Source organism: Lissotriton helveticus, chromosome 5_1, assembly GCF_964261635.1.
Source record: "Lissotriton helveticus chromosome 5_1, aLisHel1.1, whole genome shotgun sequence".
NCBI classification, from domain to species: Eukaryota; Metazoa; Chordata; class Amphibia; order Caudata; family Salamandridae; genus Lissotriton; species Lissotriton helveticus.
Genome location: NC_136065.1, coordinates 1650060498 through 1650070558, shown reverse-complemented (window position 1 = coordinate 1650070558; position 10061 = coordinate 1650060498). Strand labels below are relative to the sequence as shown.

Below are 10061 nucleotides of genomic sequence, written 5' to 3'. Positions count from 1 at the left end.
AACCTATCTCCAGGAGGCCAACAGCATGGCAAAGTACCCGGGACAGGCTCCATGGGTCCCGGGCAGTCCTCCCCCAGGCATCCGGGGCTTCCATCTCCAGGCCAACGGCAGGTCAAAGTACCCAGGACGGGCTCCACGGGTCCCTGGCAGTCCTCCCCCCCCGGGCGTCCGGGGCTCCCTTCCCCAGGCCAACGGCATGTCAAACTGCCCAGGATGGGCTCCACGGGCCCCGGGCGTCCGGGGCTCCCTTCCCCAGGCCAACGGCATGCCAGAGTGCCCAGGACGGGCTCCACGAGTCCCGGGCGTCCGGGGCTCCCTTCCCCGGGACACCGGCTTGTCAGAGTGCCCATGACGGGCTCCACGGGTCCCGGGTATCTGGGACTCCCTTCCCCGGTCCGACGGCTTGTCAGAGTGCCCAGGACGGGCTCCACGGTTCCCGGGCGTCCGGGGTTCCCTTCCCCGGGTCAGCGGCATGTCAGAGTGCCCAGGACGAGTTCCACGGGTCCCGGGCAGTCCTCCCCCGGGCGTCCGGGGCTCCCTTCCCCGGGCCGTCGGCAGGTCAGAGTGCCCAGGACGGGCTCCATGGGTCCCGGGCAGTCCTCCCCCCGGGCGTCCGGGGCTCCCTTCCCCGGGCCGACGGCAGGTCAGAGTGCCCAGGACGGGCTCCACGGGTCCCGGGCAGTCCTCCCCCCGGGCGTCCGGCGCTCCCTTCTTCAGGCCGATGGCAGGTCAGAGTGACCAGGACGGGCTCCACGGGTCCCGGGCAGTCCTCTCCCGGGCGTACGTGGTTGTCCGACAGATTCGGGCAGATGTGCTTTTACGAACCGGATCGGAATCGGCCCAAATAATAATAATAATAATAATAATAATAATCCACATTTGTAAGGCGCACAATCACCCGTAAGGGTCTCTAGGCGCTAGGGGCCGTCGGGAAGATTAAGCAAGCTATTGCCCAGAGTCACATGGTGCTGGGCTAATCTGCCGCCGGTGCCGGGGATCGAACCGTGATCCCCAGATTCCGGAGTCAGCCACCCTAGCCGCGGCGCCAGCTATTGCCCAGAGTCACATGGTGCTGGGCTAATCTGCGGCCGGTGCCGAGGATCGAACCCGGATCTCTGGGATGCTCGAGGGTTACTACGCGCTCTACAAAAACCTTAAATAAAAAAATCTCCAGATTCCGGAGTCAGCCGCCCTAGCCGCGGCGCCAGCTATTTCCCAGAGTCACCTGGTGCTGGGCTAATCTGCCGCCGGTGCCGGGGATCGAACCGTGATCTCCAGATTCCGGAGTCAGCCTCCCTAGCCGCGGCGCCAGCTATTTCCCAGAGTCATGTGGTGCTGGGCTAATCTGCGGCCGGTGCCGGGGATCGAACCCTGATCTCTGGGATGCTCGAGGGTTACTACGCGCTCTACAAAAACCTTAAATAAAAAAATCTCCAGATTCCGGAGTCAGCCGCCCTAGCCGCGGCGCCAGCTATTTCCCAGAGTCACCTGGTGCTGGGCTAATCTGCTGCCGGTGGCGGGGATCGAACCGTGATCCCCAGATGGGGATATCCCAAAAATCTGGCATGGATACGGCCCGCCAGGACAGGTTTGGGCACCCCTGCTCTAGTTAGTATGTCCGCAATCAGTGACAGATAGAGAACTCACTTATTAGAAGTGATCTGTCTCTGTGGGGCAGACATATGTCAACAGTCATACACTTGAGATGGCTGAAACTTTAGGAGTAAGAGCTGCTTTCTTATCAGTCTATCTATGCAAACTGGTTAGAAGGCCAGGAGTGAGGGAAAGGCAATCCCCTGGACACTTCATGAAGGATCTAATTTCAATTAAGCACAAAACACTTCCCTTAATTTGACATAATTGCCAAAATGGAATAGTCAGTTGGGCCCTTCTAGTTGATTATGGCTGTGTCTTGAAAGAGAGTGTAATTGTACTACGAGACATGCCCACCTTCAAAATAGTGTCTGATGGCGTTCCGATGAAGGTGGGATTCAAACGAACGCGTGCAGAGCACAATGGATTAGCAGTCCATCGCCTTAACCACTCGGCCACCTCGTCTGCCTTAGGTGACTATGTTTCATTTTTTAGGAAATTCTTACTATGTGCTAATTACAAATAATCATAAGTTTCTCCTAGACTGTGTCAGAACTGGCAAATGTATGTGGTGTTCAATAGACAGAGCACATGATATAGCAGAATTATCAAATCTGTTCCATTAGGACTGTAGTTTTTAATAGTCATGATAACATGCTAGCATGTGAGTCGATCTTGCACAGTGAATAAGGGAGCAGTGCCAGTATCTACTTGGTCAGCTCTAGATGGCTCAACTGGGGAGATATGAGAACAGTGAGCTTCAGTGGCGCAATCGGTTAGCGCGCGGTACTTATACAGCACTACTTGCATTGAGGCATGCCGAGGTTGTGAGTTTGAGCCTCACCTGGAGCAGCTTACTGGTTTTTCATAAACCATTTCACTAAAAGTAAAGATTAAACTCAGGGTAAAGACGGCCCTTGCTAGAGAGTCTTTACTTCTTTTCAGGATCTGCGTGTCCGACTCTTCCAGGTGCAAATATCACAATCCTATTCGATGCTCCTCATAAACATTCCATGATGTGCCGTCTTGCATAGCATGCAAACACCACATCAGTGCATTTAAAAATAAATTTGTAGAATAATAAATATGATATAAACATTGTTGTCACGGGATAACCATATACTGAGGAGCTGCAAACAGTGCTGCATCAGCTACTTACAATACAATTTAACTGAAAGACATATCAAAAGAAGAGCGTCATCATATTAATGGTTCTAGTCAACATAAGAGTTGCACCATAGCAGCTTATGGTGCTTTCTGCTCAGATTGTGCCTCCAATCCCACATTAATTTTTTAATTCTTTGCAGTTTAAAAAACACAATTCGTGCTCAAAGTTAACTTTTTAAAACCATTCAACCTATTACATTTATTTCTCTAACTTGTGAATGTGGTCCATGTTCTCTTTTCCTCATCCCCATCACGATACTCCTTTTCCCGAAATCAGGTTCACAACTTTATCCAGCCGACCCTTCCAAGGTCACCAAATCTATGAAGCGATTCTGCTTTTTCTCACATTCTCTCTATGTACAAGATAGCTTGTATCATTTGAATGGACAGCAGGAGAGTCGGATATTTATGGTTAGTGGGGGTGGGGTTTTGAAGATTAACCTCATTTGACTTAGAGCCGGGGCATCTGGGAGGAAAAGTATTTTAAGGGGGATGAAGTTCACATCTCCTTGGTGAAATTTCTAGATCCTTATTTCATCCTTTCTGTGGATGCAGACTCAGTCGGAACAGAGGTCATAGTCCTCGCTCTGACTTTCAAAGGAACTTCAAATATGCATGGCTTATTTGGCTTTGCCCGGCGGGGTGAGAATGGCGTTTGTCAGGCGTTCGTCAGGCGATCGGAAGGGGTGAGGCAATAGTTTATGGTTCAATGGTTTTCATGAAGTCTTCTTGATACGATAAAAGCAGGAAAGGGAAGCTTGTCAATAAGCAAACTTAAGACAAGGTGTGACTCCTAGAAAGAATGACTTGGAAACAACATACAGAAACTCACATATAAAAAGGCCCTGATGAGGCTTGAACTCATGACCCCTGGTTTACAAGACCAGTGCTCTGCCACTGAGCTACAAGGCCAGCCTGCCTGCAGTATGTAAATCGCTTCATGTATTCTTACTGCGGTATGAAGATATCTATGATTTTGAGACTCTGTATGGAAATGCAGTTGCATTTGAATGTCTACATGCGTGCACAAATTGAAGAGCATGCTTAAGACACTTTTCTTGGAAGTAGGAAAAACTCCATTTTGATTTGAGAACATAAGAGTATTCACATTTATGACCATACTGATAGCTCTAGTTAGTATGTCCGCAATCAGTGACAGATAGAGAACTCACTTATTAGAAGTGATCTGTCTCTGTGGGGCAGACATATGTCAACAGTCATACACTTGAGATGGCTGAAACTTTAGGAGTAAGAGCTGCTTTCTTATCAGTCTATCTATCCAACCTGGTTTGAAGGCCAGGAGTGAGAGAAAGGCAATCCTCTGGACACTTCATGAAGGATCTAATTTCAATTAAGCACAAAACACTTCCCTTAATGTGACATAATTGCCAAAATGGAATAGTCAGTTGGGCCCTTCTAGTGGATTATGGCTGTGTCTTGAAAGAGAGTGTAATTGTACTACGAGACATGCCCACCTTCAAAAGAGCGTCTGATGGCGTTCTGACGAAGGTGGGAATCGAACCCACGCGTGCAGAGCACAATGGATTAGCAGTCCATCGCCTTAACCACTCGGCCACCTCAGGTGACTATGTTTCATTTTTTAGGAAATTCTTACTATGTGCTAATTACAAATAATCATACGTTTCTCCTAGACTGTGTCAGAACTGGCAAATGTATGTGGTGTTCAATAGACAGAGCACATGATATAGCAGAATTATTAAATCTGTTCCATTAGGACTGTAGTTTTTAAAAGACATGATAACATGCTAGCATGTGAGTCGATCTTGCACAGTGAATAAGGGAGGAGTGCCAGTATCTACTTGGTCAGCTCTAGATGGCTCAACTGGGGAGATATGAGAACAGTGAGCTCCAGTGGCGCAATCGGTTAGCGAGCGGTACTTATACAGCAGTACTTGCATTGAGGCATGCTGAGGTTGTGAGTTCGAGCCTCACCTGGAGCAGCTTACTGGTTTTTCATAAACCATTTCACTAAAAGTAAAGATTAAACTCAGGGTAAAGACGGCCCTTGCTAGAGAGTCTTTACTTCTTTTCAGGATCTGCGTGTCCGACTCTTCCAGGTGCAAATATCACAATCCTATTCGATGCTCCTTATAAACATTCCATGATGTGCCGTCTTGCATAGCATGCAAACACCACATCAGTGCATTTAAAAATACATTTGTAGAATAATAAATATGATGAAAACATTGTTGTCACGAGATAACCATATACTGAGGAGCTGCAAACAGTGCTGTATCAGCTACTTACAATACAATTTAACTGAAAGACATGTTAACGCGGGATTTCTGGTCTCTAGTTACCTTACCAGATCCCAAACCAGGTCGACTGAATCGTTGGTACCTGTCATGGAGTAAAAGGTAATCTGCTACTAAGTCAATCAGTTAAGAATTCACACCACTCTAAATGACCACTGACTAGTGTTAAAGTTTAAAGATTTAATGTAAAGTCAAAGATAACTGAAGATACAAACTTCTCAAGATAAGATTTAAAAGGTACACTGGTATCACTACAAACATATATTCTTTGAAAGCTCTAAGCCTACAAAACAAAATAATAAGCACAAGTTCGAAGATCATAAGCGTTGCAAGAATAGATACAAGTTGCAACTTAAGAGTCATTACAGAAAAGAAAATTCAGGTTAGTCTGTCCCTACACTAGTCTAAGTGACATCCCTACTTAACAAGATCTCTCCCAAAAGGTGTCAGCCGTGGTGACTTCCTAAGAAGATCACGCACTTCTCTTAGTCTCTTCTGTAAATCGGTCTCTTGTGGTCAGCCTATCTACCTACCCAACCGCTCTCTTAGGCTCCCAAAATCATCTGCTCTGCTCTTCTCCCGGGTCAATTTCCCTAATACAAAATCACATTTCCAATAGGAACGCCCCTCGGGACGCCCCTCACGTGGTATCGATTTCGGCGGTAAAACTCCATGATGATACTCTTCGAGACCCTCGTTAAAGTTGACCTTGGTTCCCAGGCTTCTTCTTCAGTTCGTCGGTACCCCCTGAAATTCCTGAAACCTCCTACAAGCCGGTGCCAAGCGTCACTGAACATAGCCCCATTCATTCCGACTGATTAGGACCCCTCGCACCTGCATACAGACCGTCCTACGGTGGGCCTCAAATTCCAGACTCCACCATATCTATAGGCCATAAAACATGTGTAAAACTCTGTACTTGGCGCCTCTCGACTTCTTCACTAACGAGCACATTGCAGATCAAAGAAACGACATTATCTGTTCAGGCCTACTTGATTTACATGAAGCGGGTCCCTGCACTCTGAAAACATTTAACTTGATTTAAACAGTATTCTTAACTAACACACGTTTCTATAATGCAACACATCTATAAAACATATATTTCAGTACTAAGTTCAATAATACATTTGGAAGAACAATGTCAACCCCACCTCACATTATTTTAGCAGCACTGTTATATTTACTGTGAATTGCCATGCGGCCTACACATTTTAACTGGTTTGCATTTTTTCTCTTACATGATCACTTAACATGAAAACATGAGGTTTCCATATTCATTCTAACATTTCTACATTAGTCTCCACATTGCTATGGTTATCGTTACTCTACTTAAACACTCTGTATATTTCACTTCTGGATATACAACTCTCTTGTGCAAAATATATTTAAACTAACTACGTGCTTGTAAATATGGTGCACTTATACATTTTTTCAGATTTGTGCTCTCTCAGTCCCCCCTTTGATGACTTTCAGGAGTCATCACCATCAAAACACCATCACAAAAATGTAGGACCCTTCAAAGTGAAGTCATGGCAGTACCACCTCTTTTCATTGTTTCCAATGCCTTCAGACTCTTATATTGGGTATCTTGCATTGCAGTCAGTCTTCTCTCCTGTTCTCTCATAGATCTCTGCAACCTGTTTGCTCTATACCATTGATACAGACGCACCAATCCCCACAAAGTGATTACACAAATCACAATTATGATGATGGGTTTCAGTATGTACCAAACGATACCCTTTCCTAGATTGGCAAACCAACCCCCAACTTTACCCATTCCATGACCTACTTTTTCCCACACATTTACTTTTGTCAGATCCTCAACTTCGTGGTGAATTGCACTGATGTTTCGTATGTATTTCTCTAGAGGTTTTGAATTGTCCGGAATGTAAGTGCAGCATTCCTGGACCTTCAAAGCCTTACAAACTCCTCCCTCTTTGGCTAACAGAACGTCTAGAGCAAGTCGGTTCTGAAGAACCATTTCCCTTATCGATTGCATCTCGCCCTCCACCAGCATTAAGGATCTAGCAGTACTGGCAGACAACCTATCTACGACTGTAGCCAATCTCCCAAGCTTGATGTCATTCAATATCAATCCCAAAAAGGGAAATACCACACCAAATACATCTCCAACCACTTCTTCAGCGCCTAGATCTCTCCTCCCTCTAGCTTGTTTTCCTCTCTTTGTTGTCTCCAAATTCTCGGCATGGTATATTTTGGGAAAGACAATCGCTAAATAGCATGATCCGTACCAATTATCTGGTAACTTCACATAGGCATTTCTTCCACATACAAAATATACATTTGGTATTGCTTGCATTTCTTTCAAGAAATCCTTGGAGTAATACTCCAATTGGAAGGCATGTTCACAACTGACTTCCCCTACAAACAAATTCTCATAATAGGAGTAACTTCTATGAATACATAGTTTCCCTCTTTTCTCTTTATCTAAGGCAATTGGACCCTTGCTACCCTTCCTTTGATGTTCCCTTTCTTCCTTGGTCCAATCTGGTTCCCATTGTCCTGAAGCTTTTTGAATCTTTTGCCTTCTGTATCGAGTATCTACCTGCCCTATAAACTTCTTTTCAATTTCTGATACTTGACAAGTCAAATTATTCCTTCGGGCATGTGATGTATCTAACGTTTTCCATGGAAGGACCCATTTCTGTAACCTGTCTTCACACTTGTAATAGTCCCACTTATTCAAATGCTTATAATTTGGGACCTCTGGCAATGTTGAGTCAAAATTCGAGAAATAATACTCGAACCCTTCTCGTCCATAAAATATGCTCAACAACAAACTACATGTGATTCCATATGTCAATGGAAGATGATGGTATCTGATACCCTCATCCACAGAAGCTGGTAACTGCATACAAACGTAGTAATTCTTCGCCTCCATGACATCAATGTACTCATAAAGTAATTTGGCATAAGCATTTGACCTAAAATTTCCCTGTGATTCATCTGTATGTAACCTTTTTATTTCCGCATCCAACAAAACTTTGTCTTGATCATTGATGTTTCCCTTATAATTAACAGTAGTTGTCCTCTGTGTTGACACTCCCTTGTCTTCCTTGACTGCAGTTGCATCCCTCTCGTGTCCCACTATGTATGAGACGGTACCCACTAAAACTATAAGAGAAATCACTACCCCCAAAAGTGTGCCAACTATACATTTTGCCCTGCGGTTCGGGTTGCCGGCCTCCATGTTCTCAAACAGTGTAGCTTTGGATGTTCTTCTAGCACCAACTTCTCCTTCTCTCCGAACAAAGTCTCTCTTTCAAACAATGTCTCTCTTTAGCATACACCTGGAAGCGGACAATTTACTCCGCAAAACAATTCTAGAGTCCTGTAGAAAAAGACAACCCTAGCCCTTCTCCGTCCACTAAAAGGAAGTCCCTACCATTTTTTCTTCTTCCACTCGGCGCTAGGTTATCTTGCAGCAATATTTACAAAGTTATTTTCAAAGTCTTTTATCAATCTGAAACTATGAGTGTTCCAAGGAGTGACACCACGTCCTCATAAATGTCCATACGAAGAAGTATTCCCTCAAATTCCGGGCAATTCGTACAACAACATGGAAATTCGACTGTCTCTAGGATTATTCTTCTTATTTCGCTCAGGACAAGAGGACAAACAAAATGAAGAGTTAATGTTTTTTCAATCTCCACTCCTGGTACTATCAACTCTACATCCACAGTTACGAAGGGGTCCGTTCTAACCAAGATCACTTTCTTCACCTTCCCAGTTCTGCGCCCCTTCGAAGACATCCGCAACTAAGTATTAATCCAAGACAATGAGCGTGCCAAGAACTTCCACTACTCGCTCAAGCATTTCCAATCGAAGAAGAGTTCTCTCCAATATTGGATATTGTGAACAACAAACCGGAAAGTCAACTGTCTCTAAAATCAATTTTCTGATTCCGCTCAGGAGAGGAGGATAGACGATGTTGAGTGTCAGCAATCTTTCGGCCTCTACTCCTGGTAGCAGGAACCTTATTTGCACTGTGATGATAGGTTCAATTCTGATCAGGCTCACTTCCCTGACCCTCCCGGTTCTGTGTCCCCCGGACATCTGCAACGAGGTAGGTCCAATCAGGAGTAGAGTATCTTCTGCTAGGTACTCGCACCCTCCTTGATCTTCTTGGACCTTCTTGAGCTTGATCCTGGGTATCTTCTTCCGTATCCGAGTCTTCGGATATAGGAGCAAGCGTTTCTTCCTGAGCCGACCTCAAACTTTGCCTCCTCCTTCTTTCCGGCCAAGTGGCTGCTTCACGCCTTGTTCTCCTATTTCTTGTCCTCACACTTGGTTCTTGATCGCTCTGGTACTGATCTGTGTCTGAGTCGTATTCACTGCAGCTCTCTCCTTCAGTTGCATCTTCAGTTTCACTGCCGTCCTGCCTTCCCTCTTCTTCTGGGTCAGATGCGTTCCCAACTTCTTCCGACACCCCCACAGCTGATCCGGTCCCCTCTTGTGACTCTTCTTCCACGACTGGACTTTCGTCTGGGAGAGGAGCTGTTTCTTCTAGAGGTGCTGGAAATCTTCGAGTATGGGATGCATGGATCCAATTTGGCAGCCCCCCGCACTTCACCGCGGTATTCGTGATCAGGATTACCTGAAAGGGCCCACGCCAACGTACATCTAGGCAGTTCTTCCGGACGTGCTTCTTGACCAGCACCCAGTCCCCTGGGCACAGATCATGACACAGGTTCCTTGATGATGGAACTTCAGCAGCCTGCACCTGAAGGGACACAGAATGGATGGCGTCAGACAGTCCCTTACAATAATCCAAGATCAGATCATCTGTTATGTTTAATAGGGCAGCAGTTGGAACAGTAGGAAGTCTCATGGCCCTCCCCATCAGAACCTCGTGCGGGGAGAGACCTGTCCTCCTGTCGGGTGTGCTACGCATGCTCATGAGCACTAAAGGAAGAGCATCTGGCCAACTCAAAGATGTGGATGAACAGACTTTAGCTAGTCGACTCTTCAGAGTGCCATTTACTTGCTCCACAATCCCTGAGG

General features: G+C 45.9%; 4 non-coding genes across 4 annotated transcripts; 2 read left to right on the top strand and 2 right to left on the bottom strand.

Annotated features, from left to right (window-relative positions):
• Nucleotides 1-1976: 1976 nt before the first annotated feature.
• On the bottom strand, nucleotides 1977-2058 carry TRNAS-GCU (transfer RNA serine (anticodon GCU)). Its single transcript has one exon. It is a non-coding gene; the product is annotated as a tRNA-Ser (tRNA).
• A 292-nt stretch (nucleotides 2059-2350) lies between these two features.
• On the top strand, nucleotides 2351-2445 carry TRNAI-UAU (transfer RNA isoleucine (anticodon UAU)). The gene is made up of 2 exons: nucleotides 2351-2388; nucleotides 2410-2445. It is a non-coding gene; the product is annotated as a tRNA-Ile (tRNA).
• Nucleotides 2446-3600: 1155 nt separating this feature from the next.
• On the bottom strand, nucleotides 3601-3672 carry TRNAT-UGU (transfer RNA threonine (anticodon UGU)). Its single transcript has one exon. It is a non-coding gene; the product is annotated as a tRNA-Thr (tRNA).
• A 954-nt stretch (nucleotides 3673-4626) lies between these two features.
• On the top strand, nucleotides 4627-4721 carry TRNAI-UAU (transfer RNA isoleucine (anticodon UAU)). The gene is made up of 2 exons: nucleotides 4627-4664; nucleotides 4686-4721. It is a non-coding gene; the product is annotated as a tRNA-Ile (tRNA).
• Nucleotides 4722-10061: the final 5340 nt, after the last annotated feature.